Raw genomic sequence first — 20,122 nt, 5'->3', positions numbered from 1 at the left:
TCTCCGCCATCAGAAGCAGGCGTCTTCCAGCTAAGGAGAAAGGGTACACTCCACGCGGCAATCTGTGGTTTTACCTCCATGAGCATGGAGAAGATATGAGGAAGTGGGATGGGAAACCCACCTCTTCCTTAGCAGCTCGGGTACGTGAATTGCAAAGAGGCACAACTAACACAGGGAATTCTTCAAGGTTGAAGGCTGCTCCGGTCTCTCGTGGGCAAGGCTCCAGACAGTATAGGAATGATGATGTTATGCCCGATCCTCTTGAAGGAACCTCCCGGTCATATTCACAGGGAGAGCGCAGTGAATACCATGACCAGAACTAGGGGGGCCCTGCCTCTAGCCAGGTAGAGGAGAGGGACAATCGGGTTTATTGGACTGTGTGGATTCGGTGGCCTGGCTCATCAGACCCACAGAAATACAAAGCTTTAGTGGACACTGGCGCACAATGCACGTTGATGCCATCAGGATACGTCGGGGCAGAATCCATCTCTATTTCTGGGGTAACAGGGGGATCCCAACAGCTGACTGTACTGGAAGCTGAAGTCAGCTTGACTGGCAAGGAATGGCATAGACACCCCATTGTGACTGGTCCAGAAGCCCCATGTATCCTTGGCATAGACTACCTGAGGAATGGATATTTCAAAGACCCAAAGGGACTGCGTTGGGCCTTTGGCATAGCTGCTGTGGAGACAGAGGAAATCAGACAGCTGAGCACCTTGCCTGGCCTCTCAGAGGACCCTTCTGCTGTAGGACTGCTGAAAGTTGAAGAACAATTGGTACCGCTGGCCACAGCCACAGTGCACCGTCGGCAATACCGCACTGACCGAGACTCTGTGACCCCCATACACAAGATGATTCGTGAGCTGGAGAGCCAAGGGGTGGTCAGCAAGACTCACTCACCCTTTAATAGCCCCATATGGCCAGTACGAAAGTCCAGTGGAGAGTGGAGGCTGACGGTGGATTACCGTGGTCTCAATGAGGTCACACCCCCCCTGAGTGCCGCTGTGCCGGACATGCTGGAGCTTCAGTATGAGCTGGAGTCCAAGGCAGCCAAGTGGTATGCCACCATCGACATTGCCAATGCCTTTTTCTCCATTCCGTTGGCAGCAGAGTGCAGGCCGCAGTTTGCTTTCACCTGGAAGGGGGTGCAGTACACCTGGAATCGACTGCCCCAGGGGTGGAAACACAGTCCCACCATTTGCCATGGACTGATCCAGACTGCATTGGAAAAGGGTGAGGCCCCAGAACATCTACAGTACATCGATGACATCATTGTATGGGGGAACACAGCAGGGGAGGTTTATGAGAAAGGAAAGAAGATAATCCAGATTCTCCTAAGAGCTGGTTTTGCCATTAAACGAAGTAAGGTCAAGGGACCTGCTCAGGAAATTCAGTTCCTAGGAGTGAAGTGGCAAGACGGGCGTCGTCAGATTCCAACAGAGGTGATCAACAAAATAGCAGCTATGTCCCCACCGACCAGCAAGAAGGAAACTCAGGCTTTCCTAGGCGCCGTGGGCTTTTGGAGGATGCATATCCCCGAGTACAGTCAGATTGTAAGCCCTCTCTACCTTGTGACACGGAAGAAAAATGATTTCCAGTGGGGCCCTGAACAACAACAAGCCTTTGAGCAGATTAAACAGGAGATTACCCATGCAGTAGCCCTTGGGCCAGTCAGGACAGGACAGGATGTGAAGAATGTGCTCTACACTGCAGCCGGGGAGAATGGCCCATCCTGGAGCCTCTGGCAGAAAGTACCTGGGGAGACTCGAGGACGACCGCTGGGATTCTGGAGTCGGGGATACAAAGGATCTGAGGCCAGCTACACCCCAACTGAGAAAGAGATCCTGGCAGCGTATGAAGGAGTTCGAGCTGCCTCAGAAGTGATTGGCACTGAGGCACAGCTCATCCTGGCACCCCGACTACCAGTGTTGGGCTGGATGTTCAAAGGAAAAGCTCCTTCTACCCATCACGCCACTGATGCCACATGGAGTAAGTGGATCGCTCTGATCACGCAGCGAACCCGGATAGGGAATCCTAATCGCCCTGGGATTTTGGAAATCATCACCAACTGGCCGGAAGGTGAGAGTTTCGGATTGTCCTCTGAAGAAGAAGAGGAGCAGGTGACACGAGCTGAGGAGGCCCCACCATATAACCAGCTACCAGAAGACGAGAAGCGATATGCTCTCTTCACAGATGGCTCCTGCCGCATTGTAGGGACAAGCCGGAAATGGAAAGCAGCTGTATGGAGTCCTACACGTCGAGTTGCAGAAGCGACTGAAGGACAAGGTGGATCAAGTCAGGTCGCAGAGCTGAAAGCTGTTCAGCTGGCTTTGGATATCGCTGAACGAGAGAAGTGGCCAAGACTCTACCTTTACACTGACTCGTGGATGGTGGCCAATGCTCTGTGGGGATGGCTGGAGCGCTGGAGAAAGGCCGGCTGGCAGCGCAAAGGGAAACCCATCTGGGCGGCTGAGATGTGGCAGGACATCGCTGCCCGGGTAGAGAAGCTGAGTGTGAAGGTCCGTCACGTAGATGCTCATGTACCCAAGAGCCGGGCTAATGAGGAGCATCGTAACAACGAGCAGGTGGATCGAGCTGCCAGGATTGAAGTCTCTCAGGTAGATCTGGATTGGCAGCATAAAGGTGAATTGTTTCTAGCCCGATGGGCCCATGATGCTTCTGGTCATCAGGGCAGAGATGCAACATACAGATGGGCTCGTGACCGAGGGGTGGATCTAACCATGGACAGTGTCTCACAGGTTATCCATGACTGTGACACATGTGCTGCCATCAAGCAGGCCAAGCGGGTGAAGCCTCTATGGTATGGTGGACGGTGGTCGAAATACAGGTATGGGGAAGCCTGGCAAGTTGACTACATCACACTTCCCCAAACACGCCAAGGCAAGCGCTACGTGCTGACCATGGTAGAGGCAACCACTGGATGGCTGGAGACATACCCCGTATCTCACGCCACTGCCCGGAATACCATCCTGGGCCTTGAGAAACAAGTCCTGTGGAGACATGGCACACCAGAAAGAATAGAGTCTGACAACGGCACCCACTTCAAGAACAGCCTTATAGACACCTGGGCCAGAGAGCACGGCATTGAGTGGGTGTATCATATCCCCTACCATGCTCCAGCTGCCGGGAAAGTTGAGCGATGTAATGGACTGCTGAAAACAACCTTGAAGGCGTTGGGTGGGGGAACTTTCAAACACTGGGAGCTGCATTTGGCAAAGGCCACCTGGTTGGTCAACACCCGGGGCTCCATCAATCGAGCTGGCCCTGCCCAATCAGAACTCTTGAATACTGTAGATGGAGATAAAGTCCCTGTGGTCCATATGAGAGGTATGTTAGGAAAGACTGTTTGGGTTAGTTCCACCTCAAACAAAGGCAAACCCATCCGAGGGATTGTCTTTGCTCAAGGACCTGGTTGCACTTGGTGGGTAATGCAAAAAGATGGAGAAACACGTTGTGTACCACAAGGGGACCTAATTTTGAGCGAGAAGAGTTTGTAATGTTTCATTGTATACATGTGTATATATATGTATAGGTAAAAAGGGGGCTAATTTGGGAATGACTAGATGGAGTGGAATAAGGGGTGGATAATGTCCTAGTTCAGCTGGAGGGACCAGCTAACCCTGTGTGGTGGTGATCAAACCTGTGTATTCCACCCCCTCTATTCATTCCCCAAGGACAATGGGCCATTAGCAGCAGCTGCCCAGGGAGCCATTATCACTTCACACCCAGCCTGAGGGGGGCGGAGCTGCTAATGGGCCATCAACAGCTCAACAACCCCTGGCTCCCAGAGTTAATCACCCATTGTGTGAGTCCCCGCCCAGGGGGAGGGACTGAGTGCTCCCTGAGGGTACATAAGTGGTGGGTAAGAAGACCTCAGGACCTTCTCGTCGGATCCAGAGCAGCAGCAGGACCTCGACAGCAGGAGATCACCGCTCTCGCCCAGACCACAGCCCTCGCCTGCACCAACAGGTTTTTCTTTTCCTTTTGCTCTGGACTTGGGGGAGCCACAGGGGTCTCAGCACAAGGGCAAACAAACCCCCTTGGGTTTGTGCCCCAGGACACTGGGTTATACTGCTGGGGTATTGTGAGTTGAAAGCAATTTCCCTTGTGTATCAGTGTTGTTATTGTAATATTATTATTAAATTTTAGGTCTGACTTATAATCTCTCTCGTGGTGAGTTCATTTCCCCTGCTGGTTCACCTTCTAACCAGCACAGATGGTCAGGCATACCCTTGTGCTCTAGAACACCGCTGGTGGATGCTGTCACTGTGTTTACTGATGCAGGGAAGTTATCGAAAACTGCTGCCATTGTGTGGAAAACAGATAATCAGTGGCAAAAGAAAGTGCTAAAGGGAACTGCTGAGGATACATTGCAGACACTAGAACTGACCGCGGTATGTTGGGCATTTAATCACTGGATGATGAGTTCACTGAATGTCGTAACAGATTCATTGTACGTTGCAGGTGTGGCCCAGCGCATTGAGGATGCAGCAATAAGAGAAACTGGTAGGCCGAGATTAGTACGATTGTTCCAACAGCTCCAGCAAGCTACTCGACAGCGCAGCTTGCCGTATTGTGTAATTCACATACGGAGCCATCAGTGGAGTTTGGGTCTGGGACAGGGCAATGCAAAGGCAGATGCACTAGTCTCTGCAGCAATAACGATCCACTGTCCACTTAACAAATTCGAGTCTGCCAGGATGGCGCATAATCAATTTCACCAAAATGCTAAAGGTCTGATGAGGGACTTTGAGCTCTCTCAGGCAGAGGCCTCTGGAATTGTGAGAACTTGCCCTCAGTGCAGCCACCATGGGCCTGGAATTGGCATGGGAGTAAATCCACGCGGGTTAAAAGCCCTAGAAATATGGCAAATGGACGTCACACACGTACCTAGTTTTGGGAGGCTTAAGTACGTCCATGTCACAGTTGACACTTACTCGCGGTTTGTATGGGCCACTGCACAAACAGGAGAAAGGGCTTTGCATGTTAAACGGCACCTGACGCAGTGTGTGGCAGTCATGGGGGTTCCAGAAACCATCAAAACAGATAATGGGCCTGCATATGTCAGTCAAAGTGTGAAAAAGTGGTTTCAACATTGGGGAATTAAACATGTAACAGGGATTCCGCACTCCCCTACCGGACAAGCTGTAGTTGAACGAACCAATAAAACCTTAAAGGAATACTTGGATAAATTTAAGGATGAATTAGATATTCAGGAGAAGCTAAACAAGGCACTCTTTGTAATGAATCATTTATGTATTTTTGGGGATAATGCAGAACCTGCAGCTCTATTACATGGTAGAGCTCTGCCCAAAATACAGCCCAACTGTACTGTCAAGGTTACTTATAGGGATCCTAAAACAGGTGAATGGAAAGGCCCTGCTGAAGTAATATTCTTTGGGAGAGGCTATAATTGTGTTTTGACACCAACAGGACCTCAATGGATTCCGGCAAAGTGGACCAAGGCAGCCACCAAACAACAAGATAAAGACACACCAGATGACGACGACAATCAGCGTGGCGACGATATTACCTTTCGAGATCAACCTGTTGGACTCTGCCAATTGTTTGGGTCTGCTTAGGTCATATAAGTTGTCACCTGTAATAACGATAGAACTGTGTATGTTTGGTAGTTCTGCTGTTATGAGTGAAGTTAGCCTTACTCTGCTGCCAACTCAGGGTATTTGGTTTGTCTTTGCCAACGTAACCAGACTGCAAGAGACTTGTGTTAGCTAATCTCAAATAAGAAATCCTTTTATCACATGGTTAAGTAGTATTTTAAGTCTTCTTAACTCTAATCAGTGCCTTATAACTCTTACTATGCCGGCATTTATCTGTTTTAGTGACTAGTGTGGATAAGGTTTCTCTTTTAAGTTTTTAGTGTACCTTCTTAAGATTAGTAAGTTAGCATTGTAATTCGGTTAAGTTAAGTTAAGTCTTAATGATGTTATTGCTGTGGGTGTTTATATTATGCTCTTAGGATGTTAAGTTAGGTATGTTAAGTAAGCCATTCTGCAGACAATTAATCAAACACGAATAGTTCAAAAAAAAACAAAACGGGGGAATTGTTGGGATTTCATATGCTCTTAGATCTAAAGTGTGAGTTGTGTGTTGAACTTGTTTCTGTGCTTAGCGTGTTGTAGCTTCAAGGACTAGTTAATGAGGTCAGCAGCTCCTGCCACCCTCTCAACAGATGTGTGTAATCGGCCAATTAGAGCGGGCATTGTCATGTAAACAGCATTGTTAACCAATTATCAGTGCCAAGGTGGCAGAGCTGCGGAGGGATTCAGCTTTTGAAGTGTATAAGAGTTTTGTGAGCGGATGAATAAAGTTGCCTGTTGCTGCTAACTTCTGTGAAGTCGTCTCTACAGGTCACAAACCCACCTCCCTCCGTTATCCTGATGCCTTCTGTCTGGCAGGAATCAACTCTTTCCTTATTCGCAGAGAAAAGTTCCATATTGCGAGATGAACGTCCCATAAGGGACAACCGTGCTTTTCACTGGCATGGAAAGCTCCAGGCCTGGATTCCCCGATGCATATGATTCACGTTCCAAAGCCAGAAGAAATGTGTATCCGGACGCCTTCTGTCTGGCCGGAATCAACTCTTTCACTGGTTAGCAGAGCATGGGACTGTTAGCTGCACTTTGTGAGATGAGTTTCCTATAAGGAACAACTGTGTTTTTCACCGAGACAGAAAGGAAGCTCCAGGCCTGGATTCTCTGATGCATATGATTCACTTTCCAAAGCCAGAAGAAATGTGTGTCCTGATGCATTCTATCTGGCAGGAATCAACTCTTTCGCTTGTTAGCAGAGCAAAGTTGCACGTTGCGAGATGAACTTCCCATAAGGAACAAATGTTTTTTCACCGAGAAAGAAACCTCCAGGCTTGGATTTTCTGATGCATATGATTCACTTTCCAATGCCAGAAGAAATGTGTGTCTTGATGCCTTCTGTCGGGCAGGAATCAACTCTTTCACTTGTTGGCATAGTATGGGAATGTTAGCAGAACTTTGCAAAATGAGCTTCATATAAGGAGCCACTGTGCTTTTCCCAGAGAAAGAAAGCTCCAGGGCTGGATACTCTGATGCATATGATTCACTTTCCAAAGCCATAAGAAATGTGTTTCCTGATGCCTTCTGTCTGGCATGAAACAACTCCTTCACTTAGTAGCAGAGCATGTGACTGTTAGCTGCACTTTGCGAGATTTTCTTCCTATAATGAGTAGCTGTGCTTTTCCGAGAGAAAGCAAGCTCCAGGCCTGGATTCTCAGATGCATATGATTCACTTTCCAAAGCCATAAGTAATGTGTGTCCAGGTGCCTTCTGTCTGGCAGGAATCAACTCTTTCACTTGTTAGCAGAGCAAAGTTGCACTTTGCGAGATGAGCTTCCCATAAGGGACAACAGTGCTTTTCACCGGGATAGAAAGATCCAGGCCTGGATTCTCTGATGCATATGATTAACTTTCCAAACCCATAAGAAATGTGTGTCCTGATGCCTTCTCTCTGGCAGTAGTCAACTCTTGTTAGCAGAGCAAAGTTGAACTTTGCGAGATGACCTTCCCATAAGGAACAACTGTGTTTTTCACCAAGAAAGAAAGAAAGCTCCAGGCCTGCATTCTCTGATGCATATGATTAACTTTCCAAAGCCATAAAAAATATGTGTCCTGACGCCTTCTGTCTGGCAGGAAACAACTCTTTCACTGGTTTGCAGAGCATGTGACTGTTAGCTGCACTTTGCGAGTTGAGATTCCTACAAGGAGCAACTGTGCTTTTCCCAGAAAAACAAAGCTCCAGGCCAGGATTCTCAGATGAATATGATTCACTTTCCAAAGACATAAGAAATGTTTGTCGTGAAACATTCTATCTGGCAGTAATCAAGTCTTTGACTTTTTAGCAGAGCAAAGTTGAACTTTGCAAGACGAGCTTCCCATAAGGAACAACTGTTTTTTTCACCGAGAAAGAAAGCTCCAGGCCTGGATTCTCTGATGCATATGATTAACTTTCCATATCCATAAGAAATTTCTGTACTGATGCCTTCTGTCTGGCAGGAGTCAATTCTTTCACTTTTTAGCATAGCAAAGTTGCACATTGCGAGATGAGCTTCCCATAAGGGACAACTGTGCTTTTCACCGGGATAGAAATCTCTATGCCTGGATTCTCAGATGCATATGATTCACTTTCCTAAGCCAAAAGAAATGTGTGTCCTGAGGCCTTCTGTCTTGCAGGAATCAACTCTTTCATTTTTTAGAAGAACAAAATTACACTTTGCGATATGAGCTTCCCATAAGGAACAACTGTGTTTTCCACTGGGAAAGAAAGCTCCAGGCCTGGATTCTCAGATGCATATGATTCACTTGCCAAAGCCATAAGAAATGTGTGTCCTGATGCCTTCTGTCTGGCAGGAATCAAATGTTTCACTTGTTAGCAGAGCAAAGTTGCACTTTGCGAGATGAGCTTCCCCTAAGGAACAACTGTCTTTTTCACCCAGAAAGAAAGCTCTAGGCCTGGATTCTCTGATGCATATGATTCACTTTTCAAAGCCAGAAGAAATGTGTGTCCTGACGCCTTCTGTATGGCAGGAATCAACTCTTTCACTGGTTAGCAGAGCATGGGACTCTTAGCTGCACATTGCGAGATGAGTTTCCTATAAGGAGCAACTGTGCTTTTCCGAGAAAGAGAAAGCTCCAGGCCTGGATTCTCAGATGCATGTGATTCACATTCGGAACCAATCAGAAATGATTGTTCTGATGCCTTTTGTCTGGCAGGAATCAACTTTTTCATTTGTTAGCAGAGCATGGGACTAATAGCGGCACTTTGCGAGATGAGCTTCCTATAAGGAGCATTTGTCCTTTTCAAGAGAAACAAAGCTCCAGGCCTGCATTCTCTGATGCATATGATTCACTTTGCAATGCCATAAGAAATGTGTGTCTTGATGCCTTCTGTCTGGCAGGAATCAACTCCTTCACTTGTTAGGAGAATATGGGAATGTTAGCTGCACTTTGCGAGATGAGCTTCTCATAAGGAACAACTGTGTTTTTCACCAAGACAGAAAGAAAGCTCCAGGCCTGGATTCTCAGATGCATATGATTGACTTTCAAAACCATAAGTAATGTGTGTCCAGATGCTTTCTGTCTGGCAGGAATCAACACTTTCACTTATTAGCAGAGGAATGTTGCACATTGCGAGATGAGCTTCCCATAAGGGACAACTGTGCTTTTCACGGGGATAGAAAGCACCAGGCCTGGATTCTCTGATGCATATGATTCACTTTCCAAAGCCATAAGAAATGTGTGTCCTGATGCCTTCTCTCTGGCAGTAGTCAACTGTTTCACTTTTTAGCAGAGCATGAGACTGTTAGCTGCACTTTGCGAGATGAGTTTCCTATAAGGGGAAGCTGTGCTTTTCCAAGAGAACGAAAGCTCATTGCCTGAATTCTCAGATGCATGTGATTCGTTTTCCAAAGCCATAAGAAATGTGTATCCTGATTCCTTCTCTCTGGCAGTAATCAACAGTTTCACTTTTTAGCAGAGCATAGGACTGTTAGCTGCACTTTGCGAGATGAGCTTCCTATAAGGAGCAACAGTGCTTTTCCCAGAGAAACAAAGCTCCAGGCCTGGATCCTCAGATGCATATGATTGACTTGCCAAAGCCATAAGAAATGTGTGTCCTGATTCCTTCTGTCTGGCAGGAATCAACTCTTTCACTTATTATCAGAGAAAAGTTCCACGTTGCGAGATGAGCTTCCCATAAGGGACAACTGTGCTTTTCACCGGCATAGAAAGCTCCAGGACTTGATTCCATGATGCATATGATTCACTCTCCAAACCAGAAGAAATGTGTGTCCTGACGCCTTCTCTCTCGCAGGAATCAACTCTTTCACTGGTTAGCAGAGAGTGGGGTTTTTAGCTGAACTTTGCGAGATGAGTTTCCTATAAGGAACAACTGTGTTTTTCACCGAGACAGAAAGAAAGCTCCAGGCCTGGATTCTCTGATGCATATGATTAACTTTTCAAAGCCATAGGAAATAGGTGTTTTGACACCTTCTGTCTGGCAGGAATCAGCTCTTTCACTTGTTAGCAGAGCATGAGACTATTAGTGACCCTTTCCGAGATGAGCTTCCTATAAGGAGAACCTGTGCTTTTCCCAGAGAACGACAGCTCCAGGCCTGGATTCTCTGAGGCATATGAATCACTTTCCAAAGCCAGAAGAAATGTGTGTCCTGATGCATTCTATCTGGCAGGAATCAACTGATTCACTTGTTAGCAGATCAAAGTTGCACGTTGCAGGATGAACTTCCCATAAGGAACAAATGATTTTTTTCACCGAGAAAGAAAGCACCAGGCTTAGATTCTCAGATGAATATGATTCACTTTCCAAAGCAATAAGAAATGTGTGTCCCGATGCCTTCTCTCTGGCAGTAATCAACTCTTTCACTTGTTAGCAGAGCATGGGACTGTTAGCTGCACTTTCCGAGATGAGCTTCCCATAAGGGACAACCGTGCTTTTCACCGGGACAGAAAGCTCCAGGCCTGGATTCCCTGACGCATATGATTAACTTCCCAAATCCATAAGAAATGCCTTTCCTGATGCCTTCTGTCTAGCAGGAATCAACTTTTGCACTTGTTAGCAGAGCAAAGTTTCTCTTTGCTGGATTAGACTCCACTACAGAACAACTGTGCTTTTGATGGGAAAAGAAAGCTCCAGGCCTTGATTCTCTGATGCATATGATTTACTTTCAAAATCAAGAAGAAATGTGTGTCCTGATGCCTTCTGTCTTGCATGAAACAACTCCTTCACTTGGTAGCAGAGCATGTGACTGTTAGCTGCACTTTGCGAGATTTTCTTCCTATAATGAGTAGCTGTGCTTTTCCGAGAGAAAGCAAGCTCCAGGCCTGGATTCTCAGATGCATATGATTAACTTTCCAAAACCATAAGAAATGTGTGTCCTGATGCCTTCTCTCTGGCAGTAGTCAACTCTTGTTAGCAGAGAAAAGTTGAACTTTGCGAGATGACCTTCCCATAAGGAACAACCGTGTTTTTCACCGAGAAAGAAAGAAAGCTCCAGGCCTGCATTCTCTGATGCATATGATTAACTTTCCAAAACCATAAGAAATATGTGTTTTGACGCCTTCTGTCTGGCAGGAATCAACTCTTTCACTGGTTAGCAGAGCATGTGACTGTTAGCTGCACTTTGCGCGTTGAGATTCCTATAAGGAGCAACTGTGCTTTTCCCAGAAAAACAAAGCTCCAGGCCAGGATTCTCAGATGAATATGATTCACTTTCCAAAGCCATAAGAAATGTTTGTCGTGAAACATTCTATCTCGCAGTAATCAACTCTTTCACTTTTTAGCAGAGCAAAGTTGAACTTTGTAAGACGAGCTTCCCATAAGGAACAACTGTGTTTTTCACCGAGACAGAAAGAAAGCTCTAGGCCTGGATTCTCTGATGCATATGATTAACGTTCCAAAACGATAAGAAATTTGTGTCCTGATGCCTTCTGTCTGGCAGGAGTCAACTCTTTCACTTGTTAGGAGAACAAAGTTGCACATTGCGATAAGAGCTTCCCATAAGGAACAACTGTGTTTTTCACCGAGAAAGAAAGCTCCAGGCCTGGATTCTCTGATGCATATGATTCACTTTCCAAAGCCATAAGAAATGTGTGTCCTGATGCCTTCTCTCTGGCAGTAATCAACTCTTTCACTTCTTAGCGTAGTATGGGATTGTTAGCAGCACTTTGCGAGATGAGCTTCCTTTAAGGAGCTACTGTGCTTTTCCCAGAGAAAGTAAGCTCCAGGCCTGGATTCTCCTATGCATATGAATCACTTTCCAAAGCCATAAGAAATGTGTGTCCTGATGCCTTCTTTCTGGCAGGAATCAACTCTTTCACTTATTAGCAGAGAAAAGTTCCACATTGCGAGATGAGCTTCCCATAAAGGACAACTGTTCTTTTCACTGGAGTAGAAACCTCCAGGCCTGGATTCCCTGATGCATATGGTTCACTTTCCAAAACCAGAAGAAATGTGTGTCCTGACACCTTCTGTGTGGCAGGAATCAACTCTTTCGCTGCTTAGCAGAGCATAGGACTCTTAGCTGCACGTTGCGAGATGAGTTTCCTATAAGAACAACTGTGCTTTTCCCAGAAAAAGAAAGCTCCAGGCCTGGAATTCTCTGATGCATATGATTTACTTTCCAAAGCCATTAGAAATGTGTGTCCTGATGCCTTCTGTCTGGCTGGAATCAACTGTTTCACTTCTTAGCATAGTATGGGAATTTTAGCAGCACTTTGCGAGATGAGCTTTATATAAGGGGAAGCTGTGCTTTTCCAAGAGAACGAAAGCTCATTGCCTGGATCCTCAGATGCATGTGATTCGTTTTCCAAAGCCATAAGAAACGTGTGTCCATATTCCTTCTCTCTGGCAGTAATCAACAGTTTCACTTTTTAGCAGAGCATGGGACTGTTAGCTGCACTTTGCGAGATGAGCTTCCTATAAGGAGAAACGGTGTTTTTCCCAGAGAAACAAAGCTCCAGGCCTGGATTCTCAGATGCATATGATTCACTTACCAAAGCCATAAGAAATGTGTGTCCTGATTCCTTCTGTCTGGCAGGAATCAACTCTTTCACTTATTAGCAGAGAAAAGTTCCACATTGCGGGATGAGCTTCCCATAAGGGACAACTGTGCTTTTCACCGGCATAGAAAGCTCCAGGACTTGATTCCATGATGCATATGATTCACTTTCAAAACCAGAAGAAATGTGTGTCCTGATGCCTTCTGCTGGGCAGGAATAAACTGTTTCACTTTTTAGCATAGTATGGGAATGTTAGCAGCACTTTGTGAGATAAGCTTCCTATAAGGAGAAACTGTGCTTTTCCAAGAGAACGAAAGCTCCAGGCCTTGATTCTCACATGCATGTGATTCGTTTTCCACAGCCATAAGAAATGTGTGTCCTGATTCCTTCTCTCTGGCAGTAATCAACACTTTCACTTTTTAGCAGAGCATGGGACTGTTAACTGCACTTTGCAAGATGAGCTTCCTATAAGGAGAAACGTTTTTTTTCCCAGAGAAAGAAAGCTCTATGCCTGGATTCTCTGATGCATAGAATTCACTTTCCAAAGCCATAAGAAATGTGTGTCCTGATGCCTTCTGTCTGGCAGGAAACAACTTCCTCACCTGGTAGCAGAGCATGTGACTGTTAGCTGCACTTTGTGAGATGATCTTCCTCTAAGAAGCAATTGTGCTTTTCCCAGAGAAAGCAAGCTCCAGCCCTGCATTCTCTGAAGCATATGATTCACTTGCCAAAGCCATAAGAAATGTGTGCTCTGATGCCTTCTGCTTGGCAGGAATCAACTGTTTCCCTTCTTAGCATAGTATGGGAATGTTTAGCAGAACTTTGCGAGATGAGCTTCCTATAATGAGAAACTGTGCTTTTCCAAGAGAACGAAAGCTCCAGGCCTGGATTCTCTGAGGCATATGTTTCACTTTCAAAAGCAATAAGAAATGTGTGTCCTGATGTCTTCTGTCTGGCAGGAATCAACTGTTTCACTTGTTAGGAGACCAAATTTGCACCTTGCTTGATTAGACTCAACTAATGAAGAACTGTGCTTTTCATTGCAAAAGAAAGTTCCAGGCCTGGATTCTCTAATGCATATGATTCACTTTCCAAAGCCATAAGAAATGTGTGTCCCGAGGCCTTCTGTCTGGCAGGAATCAACTCTTTCACTTATTAGCAGAGAAAAGTTCCACATTGCGAGACGAGCTTCCCATAAGGGAACTCTGTTTCTTTCACCAAGAAAGAAAGCTCCAGGACTGGATTCTCTGATGTATATGATTCACTTTTCAAAGCCAGAAGAAATGTGTGTCCTGATGCCTTCTGTCTGGAAGGAATCAACTATTTCACTTCTTAGCATAGTAGGGAATGTTAGCAGCACTTTGCAAGATGAGCATCATAAAAGGAGCCACTGTGCTTTTCCCAGAGAAACAAAGCTAGAGGCCTAGATTCTCAGACGCATATGATTGACTTTCCAAAGCCATAAGAAATGTGTGTCCTGATGCTTTCTGTCTATCAGGAATCAACTCTTTCACTTAATAGCAGAGCAAAGTTGCACATTGCAAGATGAGCTTCCCATAAGGGACAACTGTGCTTTTCACGGGGATAGAAAGCTCCAGGTCTGGATTCTCTGATGCATAGGATTCGCTTTCCAAAGTCATAAGAAATGTGTGTCCTGACGCCTTCTGTCTGGCAGGAATGAACTCTTTCACTTGTTAACACAGCACGGGATTGTTAGCGGCACTTTGCGAGATGAGCTTCCTATAAGGAGAAACTGTGCTTTTTCTAGAATACAAAGCTCCAGGCCTGGATTCTCTGATGCATATGATTCGCTTTCCAAAGCCAGAAGAAATGTGTGTCCTGATGTCTTCTGTCTGGCAGAAATCAACTCTTTCACTGGTTAGCAGAGCATGTGACTGTTAGCTGCACTTTGCGAGATGAGCTTCCTATAAAGAGCAGCTGTGCTTTTCCCAGAGAAAGGAAGCTCCAGGCCTGGATTCTCAGATGCATATGATTCACTTGCCAAAACCATAAGCAATGTGTGTCCTGATGCCTTCTGTCTGGCAGGAATCAAATCTTTCACTGGTTAGCACATCATGGGACTCTTAGCTGCACATTGCGAGATGAGTTTCCTATAAGGAGCAACTGTGCTTTTCCCAAAAAAACAAAGCTCCAAGCCTGGATTCTCAGATGCATGTGATTCACTTTCCAAAGCCATTAGAAATGTGTGTCCTTATGCCTTCTGTCTTGCAGGAATCAACTCTTTCACTTGTTAACAGAGAATGGGACTGTTAGCTACACTTTACGAGATGAGCTTCCTATAAGGAGAAACTGTGTTTTTCCTAGAGAAAGAAAGCTCCAGGCAGGGATTCTCTGATGCATATGATTCACTTTCCAAAGCCATAAGAAATTTGTGTACTGATGCCTTCTGTCTGGCAGGAATCAACTCTTTCACTTGTTAGCAGAGCATGGGACCATTAGCTGAACTTTGCAAGATGAGCTTCCCATAAGGAGCAGCTGTGCTTTTCCCAGAGAAAGTAAGCTCCAGGCCTGGATTCTCTGATGAATATGATTCACTTTCCAAAGCTATAAGAAATGTTTGTCCTGATGCTTTCTGTCTTGCAGGAATCAACTGACGCATATGTTCGCAGAGGAAACTTGCACTTTGCGAGATGAGCTTCCCATAAGGAACAACTCTGTTTTTCACCGAGGCAGAAAGAAAGCTCCAGGCCTGGATTCTCTGATGCATATGATTCACTTTCCAAAGCCACAGGAAATGTGTGTCGTTAAACGTTCTATCTGGCAGGAATCAACTCTTTCACTTTTTAGCAGATCAAAGTTGGACTTTGCGAGATGAGCTTCCCATAAGTAACAACTGTTTTTTTCACTGAGAAAGTAAACTCCAGGCCTGGATTCACTGATACATATGATTCACTTTCCAAAGCCATAAGAAATGTTTGTCCCTATGCGTTCTGTCTGGCAGGAATAAACTCTTTCACTGGTTATCAGAGCATAGTTGCACATTGCATGATGAGTTTCCCAAGAGGAAGAACTGTTTTTTTCACCGAGAAAGAAAGCTCCAAGCCAGCGTTCCCTGATGCATATGATTCACTTTCCAAGGCCTTAAGAAATGTGTGTCTTGATGCTTTCTGTCTAGCAGGAATCAACAGTTTCACTTGTTGGCAAAGCAATGGAATTTTAGCTGCACTTTGCAAGATGAGTTTCCTGTAACGAGACACTGTGGTGTTCCCAGAAAAAGAAAGCTGCAGGCCTGGATTCTCCGATGCATATGATTCCATTCCCAAAGCCGGAAGAAATGTGTGTCCTGATGTTTTCTGTCTGACAGGAATCAACTTTTTAAGTGTTAGCAGAAGAAATTTGAACTTTGCGAGATGAGCTTCCCATAAGGAACAACTGTGTTTTTCACCAAGAAAGAAAGCTCCAGGCCTGGATTCTCTGATGCATATGGTTCTCTCTCCAAAGGCATAAGAAATGTGTGTCCTGATGCCTTCAGCCTGGAGGGAATCAAGTCTTTCACTTTGTAGCAGAGAATGAGACTATTAGCGGCACTTTGCGAGGTGAGCTTCCAAAAAGGAGGAACTATGCTTTTACCAGAGAAAGCAAGCTCCAGGCCTGGATTCTCTGATGGAAATGATTCACTTTCCAAACCCATAAGAAATGTGTGTCCTGAGAACTTCTTTCTGGGAGGAATAAACTCTTTCACTTGTAAGCAGAGCATGGGACTGTTGGCTGCACTTTGCGAGATAAGCTTCCTATAAGGAGAAACTGTGCTTTTCCAAGAGAATGAAAGCTTCAGGCCTGGATTCTCTGATACATATGATTCACGTTCCAAAGCCAGAAGAAATGTTTGTACTGATGCCTTCTGTTTGGCCGGAATCAACTCTTTCACTTTTTTGCAGAGTATGGGATTGTTAGCTACACTTTGCGAGATGAGCCTCGCATAAGGAACAACTGTGTTTTTCACCAAGACAGAAAGAAAGCTCCAGGCCTTGATTCTCTGATGCATATGATTCAATTGCCAAAGCTATAAGAAATGTCTGTCCTGATGACTTCTGTTTGGCGGGAATCAATTGCATCACTGATTAGCAGAATAAAGTTGCACTTTGCTAAATGAGCGTCCCCTAAATAATAACTGTGTTTTTCACCGAGAAAGAAAGCTCCAGGCCTGGATTCTCTGAGGCGTATGATTCACTTTACAAAGCCAGAAGAAATGTGTGTCTTGATGTCTTCCATCTGGAAGGAATCAACTTTTTCACTTGGTAGCAGAGCATGGGACTGTTAGCTGCACTTTGGGAGATGAGCTTCATATAAGGAGCCATTGTGCTTTTCCTGGAAAAAGAAAGCTCTAGGCCTCGATTCTCAGATGCATATAATTCACTTTCGAAAGTTAAAAGAAATGATTGTTCTGATGCCTTCTGTCTGGCAGGAATCAACTCTTTCACTTGTTAGCACAGTATGGGACACTTAGCGCGGCTTGGCGAGATGAGCTTCATATAATGAGCCACTGTGCTTTTCTCAGAGAAAGGAAGTTTCAGGCCTGATTTCTCTGATGCATATGATTCACTTTCCAAAGCCATAAGAAATGTGTGTCTTGATGCCTTCTCTCTGGCAGGAATCAACTCTTTCACTGGTTTGCAGAGCATGGGACTGTTAGCTGCACTTTGCGAGATGACCTTCCTATAAAGAGCAGCTGTGCTTTTCCCAGAAAATGAAAGCTCCGAGCCTGGATTCTCAGTTGCATAGGATTCACTTTCCAAACCCAGAAGAAATATGTGTCCTGATGCCTTCTGTCTGGCAGGAATTAACTCTTTCACTTATTAGCAGAACAAAGTGATACTTCGCGATACGAGCTTTCCATAAGGAACGACTGTGTTTTTCACTGAGAAAGAAAGCTCCAGGCTTGGATTCTCTGATGCATATGATTCACTTTTCAAAGCCATAAGAAATGTGTGTCCTGATGCCTTCTGTCTGGCAAGAATCAACTCTTTCACTTTTTAGCAGAGCGATATTGCACATTGCGTGATGAGCTTCCAATAAGGGACAACTGTGCTTTTCACGGGGTAGAAAGCTCCAGGCCTTGAGTCTCTAATGCATATGATTCCCTTTCCAAAGTCATAAGAAGTGTGTGTCCTGACGCCTTCTGTCTGGCAGGAATCATGTCTTTCACTTTTTAGAAGAGAAAAGTTCCACATTGCGAGATGAGCTTCTGATAAGGGAGAACTGTGCTTTTCTCCGGGATAGAAAGCTCCAGGCCTGGATTTTCTGGGGCATATGATTCACTTTACAAAGCCAGAAGAAATGTGTGTCTTGATGTCTTCTGTTTGGCAGGAATCAACTCCTTCACTTGGTAGCAGAGCATGTGACTGTTAGCTGCACTTTGCGAGATGAGCTTCCTGTAAAAGAGCAGCTGTGCGTTTCCCAGAGAAAGCAAGCTCCAGGACTGGATTCTCAGATGCATATGATTCACTTTCCAAAGCCTGAAGAAATGGGTGTCCTGATGCCTTCTGTTTGGCAGGAATCAACTCTTTCAGTTTTTTGCAGAGTATGGGATTTTTAGCTACACTTTGCGAGATGAGCGTCGCATAAGGAACAACTGTGTTTTTCACCAAGACAGAAAGAAAGATCCAGACTTGGATTCTCAGATGCATATGATTCACTTTCCAACGCCATAAGAAATGTGTGTCCTGATGCCTTCTGTCTGACAGGAAACAACTCTTTCACTTTTTAGAAGAGAAAAGTTCCACATTGCGAGATGAGCTTCCAATAAGGGACAACTGTGCTTTTCTCTGGGATAGAAGGCTCCAGGCCTGGATTCCCTGATGCATATGATTCACTTGCCTAAGCCACAAGAAATGTGTGCCCTGATGCCGTCTGACTGTTAGGGAACACCTCTCCCACTCGGTAGCAGAGCATGGGACTGTTAGCTGCACTTTGCGTGATGAGCTTCCTATAAGGGGCAACTGTGCTTTTCCCAGAGAAACAAAGCTCCAGGGCTGGATTCCAAGATGCATATGATTCATTTTCCAAAGCCAGAAGAAATGTGTGTTGTGATGCGTTCTGTCTGGCAGGAATCAACTCTTTCACTTCTTAGCAGAACAAAGTCATACTGTGCGATACGAGTTTCCGGTAGGAAACAACCATGTTTTTCACTGAGAAAGAAAGGTCCAGGCCTGAATTCTCTGATGCATATGATTTACTTGCCAAAGCCAGAAGAAATGTGTGTCTTTATGCCTTCTGTCTGGCAGGAATCAAATGTTTCACTTGGTAGCAGAGCAAAGCTGCACTTTGCGAGATGAGCTTGCCCTAAGGAAGAAATGTGTTTTTCACCGAGAAAGAAAGCTCCAGGCCTGGATTCTCTGATGCATATGATTCACTTTCCAAAGCCAGAAAAAATGTGTGTCCTGACGCCTTCTGTCTGGCAGGAATCAACTCTTTCACTGGTGAGCAGAGCATGGGACTCCTAGCTGCACTTTGCTCAGATGAGTTTCCTATAAGGAGCAACAGTGCTTTTCCCAGAAAAAGAAAGCTCCAGGCCTGGATTCTCAGATGCACGTGATTCACTTTCCAAAGCCACAAGAAATGTGTGTCCTGATGCATTCTATCTGGCAGGAATAAACTGATTCACTTGATAGCAGAGGAAAGTTGCGCTTTGCGAGATGAGCTTCCCATAAGGAACAAATGTTTTTTTCACCGAGAAAGAAAGCTCCAGGCCTCGATTCTCTGATGCATATGATTCACTTTCCAAAACCATAAGAAATGTGTGTCCTGATGCCTTCTCTCTGGCAGTAGATAACTGTTTCACTTGTTAGCAGAGCATGAAACTGTTACCTGCACTTTGCGAGATGAGCTTCCTAAAAGGACCAACTGTGCTTTTCCCAGAGAAACAAAGTTCCAGGCCTGGATTCTCAGATGAATGTGATTCACTTTCCAAAGCCAGAAGAATTGTGTGTCGTGACGCCTTCTATCTGGCAGGAATGAACTCTTTCACTGGTTAGCAGAGCATGGGACTGTTAGTTGCACTTTGCAAGATGAGCTTCCTATAGGGAACAACTGTGCTTTTCACAGAAAAAGAAAGCTCCAGGCCTGGATTCTCTGATGCATATGATTCACTTTCAAAAGCCAAAAGAAATGATTGTTCTGATGCCTTCTGTCTCACAGGAATCAAGTCTTTCACTTGGTAGCACAGCATTGGACTCTTAGCGCCACTTTGCGAGATGAGCTTCATATAATGAGCCACTGTGCTTTTCCGAGAGAAACGAAGCTCCAGGCCTGCATTCTCTGATACATATGATTCACTTTCCAAAGCCATTAGAAATGTGTGTCCTGATGCCTTCTGTCTGGCAGGAATCAACTCTTTAACTTATTAGCAGAGTACGGGAACGTTAGCTGCACTTTGTGAGATGAGCTTCCCATAAGGAACAACCGTGTTTTTCGCCGAGACAGAAAGAAAGCTCCAGGCCTGGATTCTCTGATGCATATGATGAACTTTCCAAAGCCATAAGAAATGTGTGTTCTGATGCCTTCTGTCTGGC

Source organism: Pithys albifrons, unplaced genomic scaffold (genome assembly GCF_047495875.1).
Source record: "Pithys albifrons albifrons isolate INPA30051 unplaced genomic scaffold, PitAlb_v1 scaffold_43, whole genome shotgun sequence".
Lineage (NCBI taxonomy): Eukaryota > Metazoa > Chordata > Aves > Passeriformes > Thamnophilidae > Pithys > Pithys albifrons.
This window is presented reverse-complemented; position numbering follows the sequence as displayed.